General features: G+C 55.8%; 1 protein-coding gene across 4 annotated transcripts in view; it reads left to right on the top strand.

Annotated features, from left to right (window-relative positions):
* AHDC1 (AT-hook DNA binding motif containing 1) overlaps positions 1–18,197 on the top strand; it is a 64,984-nt gene that overhangs the window by 8,538 nt on the left and 38,249 nt on the right. The gene's annotated exons all lie outside the window — the stretch shown is intronic.

The raw sequence follows: 18,197 nt of genomic DNA, 5'->3' as shown, positions 1-18,197 counted from the left end.
AGTATACAGCTATTTCCCCACTCACGGCGGCAACACCCCCAAACACACAGCCCCAGCTTCTCCACAAACACACAACCTCTCCACATTCCAACACCTTCCTCATATCTGCTGCTGCGTGCACTCTCAGCCCCAACACAGCACCACCACACGCCTACCCTCCCACACATAGTCACAACTCTAGTACTGAAAACCCAGATTTTTATGACCCCCAGTATATCCCCTAACACCCCAACACACACACACACACACACACACACACACACACGGCTTCTATCACATCCTCAAACATCAACTCCCCTCTCTAACCCAACACCTCCCCAGATACAACCAGGACCCCGCTCCAGCCCTAATACCTCCCACACACCCTGACTCTCAGAGCCCCAACACCTAACAAGACACCCACAGACTCTCCATACAGCCCTGACGTTTCCCCCAGCTGGAGCCCAGCATGTCCGAAGACACCCTCTACAGCTCCCTACACCTTTCCAAACTCACAGCTCCCACCCCTCACACAGACACAGACACACACGTTGCCTCACGCAGGCTGCCACAACAACCGCTCAAACGACAACACCTCCTGTGGCCACACCATTCACCCCAGACACACAAACATGGCTTCAGTTCTACTGTATCTTTGAACAGGCAGTGGTCCCCCAGCTTCTCATGCCTTCCCGGGCATGCCTGTGCAACACACACACACACACACACACACACTCCCCAGATCCCACAACATCTCAAACAAGAGATCCTCTGTACACCCCCAACAAGCTCCAGCACCTTCCTCTGCCATCCAAGGGCCCAGGGACAGCCTCCAGCCCTCTCCAAAGGCCAGTACCTCACTCGTGTACACACACACACACACACAGCCCCAGCCCCATCACAGCCCTGCACCCATTCACCCCTCAGAGCAGAGCTGCCCTGTGCCCCCTGCACCCCCACCTCAGCCTGCAGCCCTCACACCCACTGTCGCACATTGCAGCACAGCCTCCCTTGTTCTTCCCACCCCCCGCCCACCAAACCCCCTCTGGATAGCCTAAGCCTTGCACACGCACACGCACACACTGGCCCACTCTTCTGTGCTGTCTCTCTCTCTCTGCTGCCTGGTCCTCCCCCACTTCCCAGTGCCGCCTCTGCCTGGGGAGGCATCTCCACCCCGCCTCATTGCCCCAGGCCTTTCATTCCTGGACAGTGAGACTGTACATCTGGTTCAAAGCTGCCCCACCCAAGACCCTGTGCTCTGGGCACCCTGGCCTAGGCTTTGGGGGTTTGAGGCTTCTTTGGGGGCTCTTGGCACCTGGTCATCCTGGTCTCTCAGCCAAGAACTCTGAGTACCCAGCCCTGCCCTGACTCTGGCATGTATGGTGGGGGCGGGGGTGGCCTGGGGCTGGGCAGGGGGATTTACCCCCAGCCTGCACTTTGTCAGGTGCTTGCCAAATCCCCCTCCTCCTTGGCTCACCTGAAGGGGGACATCAGGCCTGGGACTTCAGGGAAAAAGATGGGGAAGGTGCTGGCTTGACCTGATACCCCCTCCCCAAACACCCCCCCAGGATCCGGGCTTGGGGCTTGGTCTCCCTGGGAGTCAGTTCCGACAGTGAAGGTTACTTTACTAGATGCATGATTTTAAACGGAATCTCCACCATCTGTTCCACCCCCTAATTACAGATGCACAGAATCCGCCTCAGAGGGCAGCGTGAGGGAAGTGATTTAGAGGCTGAGCTGCTTCTGCCTGCATTAGGGCTGAGGAGATTGGGGTGGGGGGGGCTCTGGGTATTGCTCACAGCCCCCCAACCCCACCTCTTCCCCAGGGGCCCCTCGTGCCTCTTCTCTTGCTGGGGGAAGGCTCCTAGCAAGGTGCCCTGACCCCCTAGACCTGAAAGAGGAAGCAACTGCAGTGCCGAGGGAGGGGTCCCTGAGACATCGCCCGCGTCCCAGGCCCCAAGTCTGGGGATGCAGGCTCCATTAGAGCCTTAAAAAATTCAGTGGATCGATCTCCTGCCTGCCTCGTGAGCCCCGGGGAGCCACAGGCACAGGCCTGGCCCAGCTGTCTGCCCACCCCAGGGGTAGCAAGGAATTGGTGAGGTAGGGAGGGGGCGGTTAGAACAGAGGTGGGGACATCGGGGTTTTGGGCAGCAGAGGACGAGAGCAGGCACGACAAAACCCACCAGGTGTGTTTGCGCGTATGTGCCCCGGCTGCCTTGGCGCCACTGGCAGGCCCGACCCCAGCTTGAGCCGCGCCCTATGGGGCTGGAGGGGCACCTGGGGCCAGAGGGGATGGGCCAGCACCTGGGTCTCAGAGGGTCCTAGGGGACACCGGGCTACACCCTGAGGATGGGTCCTGGGACCTGGGCCTCCAGCAGGCTCGGCGGTGGCGGCCGCGGGCACACTGTGATAGGAGCTGGAGCCTTCACCGTGGGCAGAAAGGGAGCGAGGCCGGGCTGGAGGAATTTTAAAGATTGCTGCAGGCAGGAGGGTCTCAGGAACCCTGTGGAGCGGGCAGTCATGCAGAAGTAATCCTATCGCCGCCTGCCTGGAGGAGAGGAGGGGGGCAGGGAGGGGAAGAGCAGGCGGACGCCCCCTTCCCACCTCAGCCCCTGCCCTGGCCAGCGGTGGAGGGAGCCTGGGCCCCAGGGCACCCCTCTCCTGGGGGGAGGCACCACCCTTCCCGTCTCCTGCGGCCTGTGCCCCCTGGAGGGGCAGCACTGCAGTTGTTGCTGGGCCTGGAGCGCTGGGTTTTATAAATAAAGCAGCTTGGAGGTGGGGGCCAACTCAGCACCCCCCCCCCCAGTCACCTTGGGTCACCCCCTGGGGGCATCAGCTCCAGCTGGCCGTCCTCTCCCTTGCAGCCTGCTCTTTTTCTTTGGCTGTGTGAGCTTGGGCCAGAGGTCCAGTCTCTCTGGACTGGACCAGGGGCAAAGGTGTGTGGAAGAACCTAGAATCCCCTGCCCGCTTGTACCCCGCCCACCTCCCCCCCAGGCTTCACAGGTGGACTGGCCACTGGCTCAGCACATCCAGGCTGGGAAGGGGTGGCTGGCCGTTCAGGAACCTCCCCTGTCTCCAGCCCCTCCATTTTGCAGATGGAGTAAACGAGTCCAGGGAGGGCAGGATGGCCAAGGCCAGCCAGCTGATGAGTGCCTCCTTCCTGCCCTGTTCTGCTGTCACTCAAGACTCTTCTCAGCCTCAGCTCAGCTAAGAGCAGGGCCTGGGGGGGGGTGTGGGGTGGGGGATGTTTGGGAAAGTGGTTGCGGCTGAGAGGTTGCCATGGCGATGCTGCAGGATGCCGAGCTGAAGTGGGGGTCCTACAGGGTCTCTGGGGCCCCCAGCTCCACACCCCTGTGGTCTTCTCCTCCCCATCTCCTGTCCCCCCACCCAGATGCCTGTCAGGCAGCTCCGGTGACAGGCGGGGTGGGTGACAGGTGGTGCAGGTGATGGGCTGGGTGGGTGACGAGCTGGGTGGGTGACAGGTGGTGCGGGTGCAAGGCAGGCAGGTGACAAGCTGGGTGGTGACGGGCCCTGCTGATGACAGGCAGGGGGTGTGGTTGGCGGGGATGCTGCCTCCTGGCTGGTGGCCTGTTGCAGCCCCCCACCCACACGCGTGTGCACATGCACAGACTCTGGGCTCAGAGCTTGGGGCTAAGATACTAATGAGGCTTATTACGTGCGGAGGGGCAGGTGCCCAGGCACACTAATGAGAGGCCTTTAACGAAGAGGGGAGACAGCTGGGGGGCTTCGAGGAATTTGGCTGGCTCTCCTGGGCCGGAGGATGAGCCAGGTCGGGACCCCTCCTCCTCTTCCCCCCTGGCCACTTGGCTTTGTGTTAATACTACCCACAGTCAGGATAGCTACCATTGTCGAAGCGTTTGCTACACTGGCCGAGCCCATTACATGCATTGTTTCTCATTTCACCTCAGCAGCCTGTAGGAGGGAGGCACTATTGCCCATTTTACAGATGAGGAAATCTGAGGCTGAGAAGGCAAGGGGCTTCACACAGCAAGTGTCTGTTGCAGCTGGCATTTTAATCTAGGTCTTTCTGACCCCGAAGCGCATGTTCTTAACCATCCCACCAATAGAGCTCAGGTCTTGGTGCAGACCCCAAGGCTCTCTCAAGGCCTCAGTTTCACTCTTCTAGAAAACAGATGTGTAGTCGAGTGGGGGGAATCACCAGGCTCTTCAGCTCTGAGTTGGGTGCCTTCAGGGACTCCTCCAGGTGACCCCGAGGCCTCACCCCATCTGGCCCAGATTCTCGGTGACAGCCCTGGACTGGAGAGAGGTCAAGGCTTAGCCCTGAGGGAGCGGAGCTAAAGGGGGGGACACCTGGGATCTGAACCACTTCCTGCGTCATGTGGTGAGGAGGCTGAGGTCTGGAGAGGACCAGCAACTGCCCAAGGCCACACACCCTGTGCACTACGGGCCCCTCTCCGGGATCCCAGGTCTCCTGGGCTGTTGGAAGAGCGGGGCTGGGTGTGGTGCCAGGGCTGGGAGGTCACCTCCTCCTGGGCCCCACCCTCCAGCATAGCTTCTTCCCTAGAAGTTGTGAGCCCTTACCTCCTGGGAGGGTGCAGGGGGCTGTCCAGCTGCTTCTTTAGGACCTTGCCCCGTCCCCATCAATCTGGGCCCCGCATGTCAGTTGAGCCCCCTCCTTTTGGGACCCGTTGGGGTGGAAACTCCCTGGCAACAGTTGATGGATGGGTTAGGGCCTTGACATTGGCCTGGGGCCACAGCATGACCCTGGAGGGACCAGGCTAGGGCTGGGGGGCTTGGAGGGGAATTTAAGGGAGAAGAATTAGGCTCATAAATCTTGGAGCGTCTTGGTTCTCTTCTCCTCGACCTTAATCTCTTACCAAACCTGCTCTCCGGCTGCTCGTCCAAGGCTGGGGGTTGAGGGAGTCCACCTGGCTCATTCATTCTCTTCTCCCTCCAATGGATGCCTCCCCTGTCCTGCAAATGCACCCTCTATGGAGAAGAATGAGTTGCCACCACTGTTGTTAGGCAGAATTGAAAACCTGTGTGTCTTAGACGCCTGGATGTGGCCTCTGATTCATGATGGCAGGCAGGGCAGAAGGTGCCGCTGCCTCAGTTTCCCCAGCCTTAGATTTGAAATCCTGGCCTGGTGCTTGACTGCTCAGTCAGGAAGGAATGCTAAGATTAAGTGGGACGTCACAGCTGCAGGACACATGGCCCCGTCCTGGGGAGCCCCATTCTGAGATCAGCAGCACAGCCCTGGCCTTGCGAGCCCTCAAACACCAGAGGTGAGGTCTTGAACCCAGGCTGGGTGTGTGCGGAGGCTCAGGCAGGGAGTGGATGGTGCTGGGTGGCTGGTCCGCAAGGGCTCTCTGAAGCAAAGGCTGCAGCTGGGGAGACGCCAGGAGAAGGGTGGCATTGTGCCTGGGGGGCCAGGGAGCCATCATCGATGGTCGGCGTTGGAGCCCGGAAAGGTCTGGCTTTCCCATAGGTCTGGACAGCTGTAGCCTCGAGTTCTGGGGCCCTCCTAGCTCCCCAGGGAACCCACTGCTGCCTGGCCCTGGGGACCCAGGCGTCCTGGCGGGTGAGGGCGGGTCTCCAGCAGGCGCCCTGCCAAGCCCCGCAGCCTGCTCACCAGGAATCTTGTTGCTGAGAGATGGAAAATCCCGACCGGGCCTGCAGCTCATCCCTCCCCTCCGGGAGGAGGAGGGGCCCAGAGATTCCTTCCTGCAACCCCCCCCCCCCCCCCCCCGCCTCCCATCTGGGGCAGGGCCCTCCTCAGCAGTGGGTGGGGCTGGTGGGGGCCCAGGACAGGCCTGTAAGGCTCCATCACATGTCCTGGAGCCTAGCCCAGCCCGCAGTGGGCACCAGGGCACTCTGGAGGCAGAATGGGCCTGGTGTGGCAGAGGAGAGGTGGGGGTGGGGTGCTGAGGCCACAAGGGGGTCTGGATGGGGCCCTAAGCCTGGCCCTGGCCCCATGGGCTCCCCCAGGGCAGAGGGTGAAGAGTTGGTTCTCTCCTTGGACAGGAAGACGAATGATCCCATTATGGGAGCGTGATTTTATTCCACGTGTCACGGAGTCTGAGATTAACTTGCTCACCAGTCTGTGACAAACCCCTCACACCCTCACATCCAACACACGCATCCACACATAGAGGCACACGCACAGATCCTTGGTCTCACAAACACACATCCCACGGGCACACAGGAGCATTTCCACATTACCACGCGTGGCAGGAGTCTCACAAACAGAAATACAAGCACATACTCACACTGAGGTACCCCGAGGTCTAGACCCACAGCCTCAAAAGCACAATTCTCTCACTCACACCAAGGCCAGCCATCAGAGACGGAAACAGGCGGCCCAGGGCATGCTGGCAGCCCTCCTGAGGCATGCACAGCTCAAGGACACACAGCGCTCCATGGACACAGATATACCCAGACGCACACAGCACCCCAGAGACAGTCCTGTGGGCAGGCCTGGACCAACAGCCACACACAACGAGACAAAGGCCCAGATACAGACAGAGACAAAGACAGGCGGCGACACACAGCCGGCAGCGCGCACACAAGCACAGGCGTGCACACCCGGACCCAGACAAAGACAAATACATGCCCAGAGGTTTCGCTGTGGACACATGTGAGGCGCACACACACATCTGGGCCTCCTGCTCGACCTGCCTGCCTGGGGACGTGGTAAGCTGGCGCCTGTGGCTCGGGGGAGAACTCTGAGGAATCTTCTGCTCAGTCAGATCCCCCCCCTCCACCCACCCTGGGCCCAGGGCCAGCCCCCACCTCTGGCACCGGGCCCATGGCCGAGGCCGTGGCAGCCACACCCTCAGCAGAGCCTGACGTCCCTTACCTCATTGTGCACGCTCACGGGCACACCGTCTCCTCCGCACACGCTCACGACGCCCTCCACGCCCACACACTGACAGTTCTTCACTCACACCCCCCCTCAGGTGCCCCGCTCCTGGTTGTCTTCCTCAGTCCCTGCCCCCCGGCCCCACAGCCTTCATGGCCCACACCCTCGCCCCCTCACATGGACCCCCATGCACGAGGATAACGCATGGGCTCTTCTTCCCAGACCCACGAGCCACGTCCGTGCGCCCCTGCACAACCTTCCTCGCTGCTGCTCACAGACTGATTCACAAATGCAGCGCGCGCGCACACACACACACTCCCCCGCATACATCCCCACCACTTTCTCACATGCATGCGTGCACACACACATACTTTCAGAGCCTCCCTCACACCATCACTTTCCTTCCTCTGTCTCTCACAAACACTCCCTCTGCCAAGAGGGTGGCTCTGCCGCAGAGCAGCCCCCGAAGTGTTTGTCACTGTTCTCCATCACGTCCTCCCTGGCCTCGGGCTCTTCCCTTCCACCTCCAGACCCGCAGACTGGGGCCTCGTGTTCTTCGGTCATTTCTGTTACTCAACAATAATACACGGAGTGTCCATTTAATTCATTCAGCAAATGTTGATGGAGCACTGATCATGGGTTAAGCTTTGGGAATACTATGGAGATGGGTTTCCCTGGTGGCTCAGCGGTCAAGAATCTGCCGGCAGTGCAGGAGACATGGGTTCGATCCCTGGGTTGGGAAGATCCCCTTTGGAGGAGGGCATGGTAACCCACTCCAGTATTCTTGCCTGGAGAATCCCATGGACTGAGGAGCCTGGCAGGCTGCAGTCCATAGGGTTGCAAAGAGTCAGACACAGCTGAGTGGCTTGAGCACACACACGCGCACACTGGTGACAGAGGTCCTTCCCTCGTCGAGCTCTCGGTTTTGTGGCCCATTTGTTGGCTGCTTGTCTCGTCTGACTCGATTGTTAAGGTAACCCTTGATCTCTGATGTTGAGACATGAGTAGGGATTCACAGGAGGAGGAACAGGGGGCAGGTGTTCTAGGCAGAGGGAACAGCATATGCCAAACCTACCAGTGAATCAGGGTATGGTAGGCTGGAAACCAAGGTGATGTTCAGAGACTGGAGGAACCGCTGCCAAGAGGGCAGAAGCCAGATGTCACAAAGCTCAGAGGCCATGCTCAAGGGTTTGAATTTTGTCCAGTGGCCCCACAGAGTCATGGGACGTCTTCAGTGACAGGACAGGGTGCGGAGATGATGGTGGTCTGACCTAGGTGAGTGGGAAGGAAAGGAGACTCATCCAAGAGCAAGGCCCCGTGGTAGGGGTCCAGCTTCAGAGCTGTGACCTCAGGGAAGTCACACAACCTCTGTGCCCTGGGTCCATCATGGGAGGATGGGACAGGACAGGGGCTGGGCTTATAGTAGATGCTCAATAAACTATAGCTGTTATTGTCAGTCATCAGTAGAACATAGCAGGGCAATCAGATGAAGAGGAGACTGCATACCTACTGAGTGCTGAGTACTGTGCGAAGTGCTGGGGCCCAGAGGCGAGGGTGGTCTGCGGCTTCGGGAAGCTCACATGCCACAACCACAGCTCACGTGGACAGCAGAGGGTCCTCCCCAGTGGGGTGGAGGACTCTCCCCAAGGACAGAGCACCTTGGAAAGTTAAGGGAGCAGGAGGGCTCTGGGGGGTCACAGAGGAACTGGCACTGAGGCTGGGTTGAACTTGGACGGGCAGAGGTGGGAGAAGGATCTTCAGCGAGGCGGAGCCATGTGAAAAACAGCCCAAGGGCAAGGAGTCTAATCCGGCTGTTGTGTGGGACACAGGAAAGGGGGGTCATGGGATGGGATTATGGAGGCAAGACAGTGGTGGCCAGGCTAAGAGGGAGGTCAGCACGGGACTGAGCTGCACTCCAGAAATGCCATGTTTTGGTGGTAACATGGAATGTGTCCATTAGAGACTCAGCTCCAGGCTCTGCCAGGAAGCCATGGGGTGACGGAGAACAGATGCCTTGCCCTCTTTGACCTCGGTTTCCCCATCTGTGTGATGAAGTGTTTAGTCTTGTTTAGGAGGGAGTTCCAGTATCACGTCCTGGGATTGGTCCAGCCAGCTTTGCTGGACATGGGATTCTGGGCCTCAGTGGTGCTTCCTTCCTGAGCATTCTCAGCCAAAGAAAGGAACAAAATGAGGGGTTCCCTGGAGGAGGTTCTGGGCACTCCAAATGAGGGGCCAGGAGCCCGCACAGAAGGGAGAGGTCTCTACCAGGACCCAAATCCAGCCCCAGAGGGAACCCAGAAGAGAAGGCCAAGGTCCCTCTTCCCTCCTGCCCTGACCCGTATGGTGGCAGATGTGGGCCATGTGCCCAGGAGGGCACAGTGCCCAGTCCCTGGCCCAGAAGGCATCAGGACCCTTCTTGCCCACTGACAGAGGAGCAGGGCTTGGGTTCAGGAATGTGGCCGAGGGCTTAGAGTCCCCTGAGATTCAGGAGCCAGGAGGCCAATCTCAGGGTGGCGGAGCCAGTAAACGCCCACGGGTGGCTGGGTTCATGGATACTTGGTGTTGCTGGTCTAAGGCAAGTCCTGGTGACCCCCAGCTGCCCGGGATCCTGGCTGCAAGGGGCTCTTTAAGCATCTCACCTGTGAGGTGGGGCTGGCAGAGAATTAATTTCCTGTGCTATTTTAATTTTGCTGTATTTAATTTGCTGTTTATTTTAATTAATTAACGGCGGGTAATGGTCTATCGTAACTTGCTGCCTGCCGCTGGCTCCTCTTTCTTTTCGGAAGGGTGGAAGGCCAGGCCAGGCAACTGCCAAGTTGGCAGTGGGGGCACTGGACGGCCTTGGGGGCCTGCCCCTCTGTCCCTCACTCCAGGGGTCTTCTCTGTTCTCCCCAGTTCTCCGAAGGGGGGCCCTCGCCTCCCCCTCACTGGTAGCCCCTCTACTTCTTCCTCCTCTCCCCTCAGGCCTGCCTCAGGGCCTCAGATGCCGTAACTTCATGAAGAGAGGCTGACACGAAGCCCCTGCCTGTCCCCCAAGAACTGTATTTTTATGTCATAGGTCATGGACTAAAGGACAGAGCGCTTGGCTTGCAACCTACGTGGTGCTTACGGGCCGTTGGGGAAACTTATGAAGTGTGGGTCAGTTTTAAATAGCAGCTCCCTTCCCCACCCTGGTGCCAAACAGCACGCCCATCCCGTGTGGTCAGGCCTGTGAGACACTCACATGTTCAGATGCCTGTGAACACATCCGTGGGTGTGATGTCAGTTATCAGTTGATCTCTAGGACAGACTTCCAGGGGAGGATTATCCCCTGTAGAGAGGAGGAAGTGAGATTCAGAGAGGCTAAGTGACTTGTCCAAGGTCACACAGCAATGAAGGAAAGCAGGGCCTGGACTCTGTCTATGATCAATCTGGCTGCACGGAAAGAGTTAATAGGTAGAGGGAAGCGAGGGGAAGTGGCTTGAGGCTTAGGGCAGGGGGATACGGTCAGGAAGGGGCCTGGAAATGGGGTCCTCTGGCTCTTGAGGATGTGGGGAGAGGAGGAGAATGGGTCCCTGCCACAAGGGGCTTCCCGAGGTGTGAGGTCTCCGCCACCTGTTTGCATTTCCCCCGGTGTCTTCGGTTGTCTGTTTGGAACTGGGGCTTTCTTTGTCATTTGCCCTGTACTTTACCGGGGTGACCCTTCCGTGGCTAGGTGGAACGCTACATTTCTTTATTTAACAAACACATAGCACTTACCGTGTCCCAGATACTCTTCTAACTTTATAAACAGATATTCATTTAGTCATCATAGTAGCTGTATTATCATCATCTTTATTTTACAGATCAGAAAAGTAAGGCTCAGAAAGGTTAAGTACCTTGTCCAAGGTCACACAGCCAGTACCTGGTGGAGCAGCCTTGGAACTTGGAACACTGGGATCCATTAGTCCCTGTTCTGAGCCACCCTAACCATCCCTCCCACGCTCTTCGTGGGAGAGGGGAGCCCTGAATTCCCAGAGATGTGGCATCTTCGGGGAGCCTCTAGCCTCAGTTGAAGGGAAATCCAGCCCCATACTCACCAAGCCCAAATCTCATAGGGCAAAGAGAGCCCACAAGTCAACAGCTGCTTTGTGGGGGAAGCTGGCAGAGTGTCTGAGTGGGCCTGGCTGGGAGGCGCAGGTCAGCAGTTAGGAAGCCTCTGTGGAGCTTGGGCCTGCGGCCACAGTGCTGGCCACGGTAGGGGGTGGGGGACACAGAGACACTGACAGAAGCGTTGGCTTCAAACTGAGCCCTCAGAGAGCTTAGCATCTGACTGACTGGAAAAACAAGGCAGGCATGTGTGACCAGTTAGCAACAGCTGTGTAAGAAAGTGGGAGAAAAACAGCATAAAACCCGATGCAATTGAAGGAGTTGGGGCTTGGACTCTTGTGTGGCCTTAGTTATTTGATCTCCGCTCTCAGTCTCCTCACCTGTCATGAGGAAATAATGATGGCACTGACTCCATTGCATTTTGTGAGGCTCAAATGAGATGAAATGTGAAAGGGTTTGAGCTCTGGATCCAGGGCCCAGTGAGCACCCATCTAAATGTAAAGGCTCGACACCTGGAGAAAGAACGGGACCTGCCCTTGGGGTTGGCCTTGGAGCAGATCAGGATGGGAATAGTGAGGATGAAGAGGCCAGTGAAGGTCTTGGCTCTGGAGTCAGACTGCTTAGGTGTAAATCCCAACCATGATGAGTCACTTACCCTCTCTAGGCCTTGATTTCCTTGTCTGTAAGATGGGTATAACAATAGTGCCCTCCCCATAGGGTATTCTGAGGATTAAACTAGTTAACTCATTTATTCAATAAACAATATTGAGGGGACTTCCCTGGTGGTCCAGTGGCTAAGACTCCGCAGTCCCAATGTGGGGGCCCCGGGTTCGATACCTTATCGGAGAACTAGATCGCACATGCTGCAACTAGAGATCCCGCATGCTGCAACAAAGATCGAACATCCGGTGTGCCGCAACTAAGACCCGGCACAGCCAGATAAATAAATAAACAAATAATAAGCAATATTGAGCACCTGCTGGGTGCCAGACATATCTCTATTCACCGCAAATAATAAACAGTCAATACACGTTAGTGATCTTATTATCTTCATCAGTCATTTTCAGAGGGTGGGGAACTGTTTCAGGGAGGAGAAAAAGAGGAGGCTGAGGGTTTTCAGGATCTTTGCCTAAATGGGGAGGCACGACATGCTGATCACAGGTTGATAGGTGATGAGTGCTTACTATGTGCTGGGCAGGTCAGCTCATGAAACAGGGGATCACGTCATCCCCCTTTTGCAGGTAGCAAACAGGTCCAGAGAGGTGCAGTGACCTGCCCAAAGAAACACAGCTAGTTGGGGTGGAGCTGGGGTTTGAGAGACTCAAAAGCCAGGCCCTTGTTTTACAAAGCTTTAAACCTGATTGAGAGATGGCATGGGATGGGGGCAGTGACCCAGGAGAGGAAGGAGGGAGAGACCTGGCCAGGAAAGGGACAGACGTGGGCAGATAGTGAGGAATGGAACAAGTCAGCATCTGTCTCTCTGGTGGGTTTTCCCAGCAGTAAACAACTGAGGGAAGAGAGTGAGTGAAGATTAGCTGCCAGGCTTCTCAGAAGAGGTGGGTCTTGAGAAACAAGCCGAGATGAAAGAGATGGGAAGCCAGTGCCTTCCTGGCAGAGCGCACAACATCAGCAAAGGCCCTGAGGTCAGCACACAGCATGGCACGGGGCTGAGATGTGGCAGGAGATGGCTGAGGGAGGTCAGAAAGAGGACTGGGAGGGCTGGAGGCCTCAGGGGCCCAGGGACAGTGACAGCCCCAGGGAGATAGGGAGGGTGACAGATTCAAGAGGCCCAGCTAACGTAGAAATAGAAATAACCTCCCATCTGGACAGGAAGTAGAGCACAGTGATCAAGAGCAGGTCCTGGACATTCTAGTCGGGCTACTTCCTACCGTGTGGTCAGAGCAAGTCGCTTGATGTCTCCTCCTCAAAATGAGGTACCTCTCTCCTAAGACAAGACCATCTGTGGGGGCGCGCTTTGTGCAGTGCTGGGCATGTAGAAAGTGCTTGATTCATCCACTTATTCCTCAACCGCCAAGTGCACCCTTGGTGTCGAGCACTTTTCTGGGGCACACAGCAGAAAACAAAGTCGATAAAAATCGCTGCCCTCAGAGAGCTTACATTCAGAGGGTAAACGACACAAAAACCGGTGAAATACATGGTTTGCTGGATGGTGATATGTGCCAAGGAGGAAAATAAAACATGGAAAGCACTTGGGGCCTGCCAGGGTTACGGGGTGGTTGCAGTTTTAAGTAAACTTATAAATGGAGGCTATTGTGTAGAATTATTGTATGGCTATATTATAACATTATTTGCAGAACAGGTTGTAGCAGAAAAAAGTGCCTTCCAGTTTATGAGGTATTTATCCTTCATTAGAATCACTCGAGGTGTAGGTATTGCAGTTCCCATTTTATAGATGAGGATGTTGAGGCTCAAAGAAAAGAATCTGACCTTGGAATCATGACTCTGAGGACAGGCTGCAGCGCCTGACTCCTGATGACTCACTCCCTGTGACAAGAAGAGTGTTGTTCCTGAAAGTCTAGAGGAGAGAGAGGTTAATTGGGGGTGGGGGGGTGGGGGTGGATATAGACAGGGGCCAAGGTGGGTCAGCATCTCGGGGTGGGGCTGAGCTGGAGAGGAGGGGCAGAGGCCTCCTTCCAGAGCCAGAGCTGTGGTCAGCATCCCTCGGTGTGGCCTGATCAGAGGGGGTTCGAAGTGGCCGGACCCATGGGCAACCCTGAGGGCAGAGCGGGGGCAGCAGCAGGCTGGCCCTGAGACACTGCATGATTGAACAGAGGGGCAGAAGCTGTCCAGAACTGAGTGAGTGTGGGGGTGGTGTGGAGAATATGGGGGAGGGGGGAGGGCTGACCAGACGAGAGAGAACAGTGAGGAGGTTGCAGAGCCAGAGCTGGCCGTCCAGCTCTTGAATATCAGGGTAGAGACCTCGGCCTTGATGTTGTCATCAGCGGTGGGGAGCTCTTAAAAGTTGTTGGAGCAGGGACACAGGTGTCATGGGGATGGAGGAAGAAGAATCTAGCACTAGGTGGAGCAGATTCAGGGGAGGCATTTGGAAGTGAGGAACCCTCTGGGGGACTGTCATAGCTGACTGGGCAAGAAGTGATGAGGAAGTCAGATCAGAAAGACCACTTGGGCTGATGAACAGAGTGAGTGGGGCCTGGGAGACGCTACTCCTAGGTGCTAGCCTTGGGTCTGCCTTGCATTTACTTTTTTTTTTCTTGAATGCGCCGCATGCTGCTTGAGGGATCTTGGTTTCCCTACCAGGGATCAAACCCAGACCCTCAGCAGTGAAAACACTGAATCCCGCAGGGCACTCCTTGCCTCTCATTTTCTGAGGGACCCAGGGCTAGTCCTGTTCCCTCTGTACCTGTTTCCTCATTTGGATTGAACTAAAGCCCCGCCCCCCGCCCCCTTTTTTAACCCTGTGGGCAAAGAATCCATTTTGAGAAGATGATGGACCTCTTCAGAAAAAATACTAAAACACATTTTGGTTAAAATTTGCGTGAGGTTTACAAACTTGTCAAAGACCATTCATGGAGACAAGCTAGATCATCAGTAATAGAAAAAATAGCAGCCAGCATTACAGGCTTTTGGTGGGGAGGGGAGAGGGTGGAGCATGCCACAGCATGCGGGATCTTAGTTCCCCAACCAGGAATCAAACCTGTGCTCCCTGCAGTGGAAGCATGAAATCCTAACCACTGGACTGTCAGGGAGGTCCCTGGCATTACATGCTTATTATGGGCCAGGTGCTGGGCAAAGTGCTATATGCATCATAATCCTGTTAAGTCTACTCAACAACCCTATGAGGCAGGTACCATTGTTTTATTCTGTTATCAGACGAGGAAGCTGAGGAGGCCTAGGCCTAGAGAGGTGGAGTGACTTGCCCAAAGTCAGAGCTGGAATCGAAGCCTGGCTGTGTCAGCTCTAGAACTTGAGATCTTAGCTGCTTAGGTTAAAGGCTAGGATTTTAGGATGGAGGAAGGAGAAATGGCAAGAGGAGAGTAGATGTGGGAGGATTTTCAAAGAAAGCCATGGAGAAGCAGCACAAGAGTAAAACCATGGAGCCCTGAGATGACGGGCACAGCTGGTTGTAGGGAAAGATTCCATTTGGAGGTGACTTGTCTAACTTGCAGGGGGTTGGTACCTGTCCCACATGACCCCCAGCTAAATGACCTGCTCTGGAGCCTGCTGGGAAGGGGAGGGGCTTTTCTGTTTTCTTGGCTTGATCATGTTCTGCCCCCTTGGCAGGAAGAGCTTACCCCTGACTCTTTGACTCAGCCTCCAGTGCTGTCTCTGGAATCTACCCTCCCTCCCTCTTCCCAAGGCCATTGACAAGGGCCAATGGGCCTTGATCTCTCTAGGAAAGTTCGGAAGTGGGAACACCCTTTCCATCCCAGAAAAGAGTACTGAGGCCCATCTCCTGAGATCAGAGGGGAATCTGGAACCCAGACAGCATGGGTGTGTGTTAGGTTCTGGTTTAGATCCGGGTCAGCAGTACCATCCAGGGGGAGGTTTTCTGGATTAGACTAGGTCATCATTTCAGGTTGGAATCTAGATTTATGGTGGGTGGGACTTGTTGGTCATCTAGAATAGGGATTGGAAACTTTCTGTAAATAGTTTAATAGTAAAAGTTTTAGGCTTTATAGACCATTGGGTCTCTGTCATGACTACTCAACTCTGCCACTGTACCTTGAAAGCATTCATGACAGTACATAAAATGAATGAGCATGGCTCTGAACCAATCAAACGTGAATCATAAAAACAAACAGCAAGCTAGATTTGGCCCTTGGGCCATAGTTGCCAACCCCTGGTCTAGAACCTTATTCTTCCTGTAGATGGCTAGATCTCAAATATGACTAGACAGTAATCTAAGCAAACAAGACTGGGTGATCTAGAGCCACTTCTTGCTGGATCTAGATATTGGGAACTGGTGATCGAGAAATGTACTAGACCGTGCTTTCAAGCAAACTAAAGCATAATCTCTGGCTGAGCCAGATTCACAGAAAGCTGGGGAGGGCTGGTGTGGGGTGGTAAGATTTAGACCCACACACAAGGCTGTGGTCTGAACATGGGGAAGTGGATGAGCAAAGCCACACAGATATTGATCTAGAGCAAGCAAAGTCTTGGTCCAAAGCCAGAACGCCATATGATCTAGGACAGTACTGTCCAATAGAAATGTAATAGGGGCCACATATGAATCTAAATTTTCTAGTAGCCATGTTAAATAAGGTAAAAAGAAAGAAGTGAATTAATGTTAATCATATAGCTTATGTAACCCAATATATCGAAAATACAATCATTTCAACATAAAACCATTGTAACAATCATTGTGCTATTTTATATTCTTTTTTTCATATTTATACTTCAAAAGCTAGTGTATATTTTATACTTACAGCACATCCCAGTTCCAACTAACCACATTCCCAGAGCCCAGTAGTTAGTTTCTACCACATTGGGTGCATATTCATCCAGCGTTGGGCAGTTTGGAAGCAGGCTTTTCTTTGGGACCAGGGTCCAGAGGAGTCATGAGCCAGAATGCTCTGGAGTAAATAGAGCTGGTCACACCGGAGGTTATATTCTTAGCAGACCTGAACTGGGTATAGACTGGCTTATCCTGGGAGAGCATCTAGGCTCCGGATTGGGAGGACGTGGTGGTGGTGGTGGTGTCGTCCCTCCCTTGGAGTCCTGACCAACTGGCCTCCAGCTCTTCCCTCCCTCCTCCCAGTGTCACCTCTGACTCTGGAGTCCGGTCTGGTCTGGCAGGTGGGGGTGGGGCAGGGTAGCAGCTGGACCCTTGAGGGAGCAGGAGCTCCACCCCTCCAAGCCAGCTGCTGCCAGCCTTCCTGGACTGACTCTGTGGAAACAGGGGGCCCAGAGACAGAAATAAACTGCCAGGTTTCCGGGGCGGAGTAGGGGGCCTGCCAACCTTTGTGCTTCCTTGCTAAGGGGTGGTGGAGGGGGACAGGAAGCAACTCCAGGCTTTCTCCCAGGCTGTTACCCCTGCATGTCATCTCTCCTCACCCCCACGTGTCCTCACCCTCATGGGGAGGCTGGGCTAAGTCTAGAATTTGGTGGATTAGTGAATCCTGGGGGCACGGGAGTCTGGGCCTGACCCTTGGGAGCAGAGCATGATCCCTCAGGGCCCTGGATACAGTTCTGTGCCCATTTCTAGATCCCATCCTAGGGCCACACTCGCCATCCCAGGGCAGGAGCTGAACAGCTTCAGAGTGCTGCACAGGGCATTAGACTAGGAGCTGGAAAATCTGTGTTACATGCTCAGCTCTGCCACTAACTGGCCAAAGGCAACTTGGGGCAGATCGCTTTGAGCCTCAGTTTACCCTCCGAAGAAAAGGAGACAGTGTTTGTCCTGCTTGTCTCAGGGCACTCTAGTTCAGCGGTTACTCAGACTCTGGAGCCAGAGCTTATCTGATTCTGGCCCCTGCCACTGTGTGACCTTTGGCGGGTCACTTAACTTACCTGAGCCTCAGTTTCCTCATCAGCAAAAAAGGAACATTACCTCCTTTATGGGAACTTTTTAATTAAATGAGTTTACTGAATGCAAATTATACAGGGCAAGCGCCCGGTGCTGGTTCTTGCCCCTGGGTAGTCCATGAGCTCAAGTGGGTTGTAAGTGAAAATGCATTATTCAAATATAAGGGATTCTTCCTCCGTTAAGAGTCCTCTCGGATTCCCTCATTTTATGAACGAGAAAACTGAGGCCCCCCAAAAGAGAAGTCGTTTTGGCCAAGGAGAGGCATACGGCGAGCAAAACCTTTATTTCCGTAACTCCCCTTGTAAAACCAGGTAAGGCTCATCCCCAATTTACAGGTGAGGAAATCGAGGCCGGTGATTGGCCACTGGTGCGTAGCCGCGCCATCCAGTAAGGCCTGAGTCCGTCGCTGGGGAGGGAGTGCCCTGGCCGCCCGTGTTCACCGGAGGAGGGGCGTGCAGGTAGCGGGCGCCCTGGAGCCGCAGCCGGAGCCAGGCGCGCTATTAATAATCCCGCCGCTCGGCCTCGGCCGAGAAGCGCAGGTCCGCACCGCCGCCGGGCGCCTCCCGGGCCTGGGCCCGGGCCCGAGCCCCAAGCCGGATCGCGGCGGCCCTCCCTTTCCACCGCCCTCCCCCGCCACGTGACCCCCCTCCCCCCCCAACTCCGCGGGCAGCCGAGGGCCCGGGCTGGCGGGCCGGGGGCCAGGAAAAAGCCAAAAAACACCGAGGCCGGGCCGCTCCCCTTCCCGCTGAAAATAGCCCCCGGCCGGGGCTGCCACGCATTCCGTTGGGCCCGGGGCGC

The sequence above is a fragment of the Cervus elaphus genome, chromosome 8 (genome assembly GCF_910594005.1).
Source record: "Cervus elaphus chromosome 8, mCerEla1.1, whole genome shotgun sequence".
Taxonomy (NCBI): Eukaryota; Metazoa; Chordata; class Mammalia; order Artiodactyla; family Cervidae; genus Cervus; species Cervus elaphus.
This window is presented reverse-complemented; position numbering and strand designations above follow the sequence as displayed.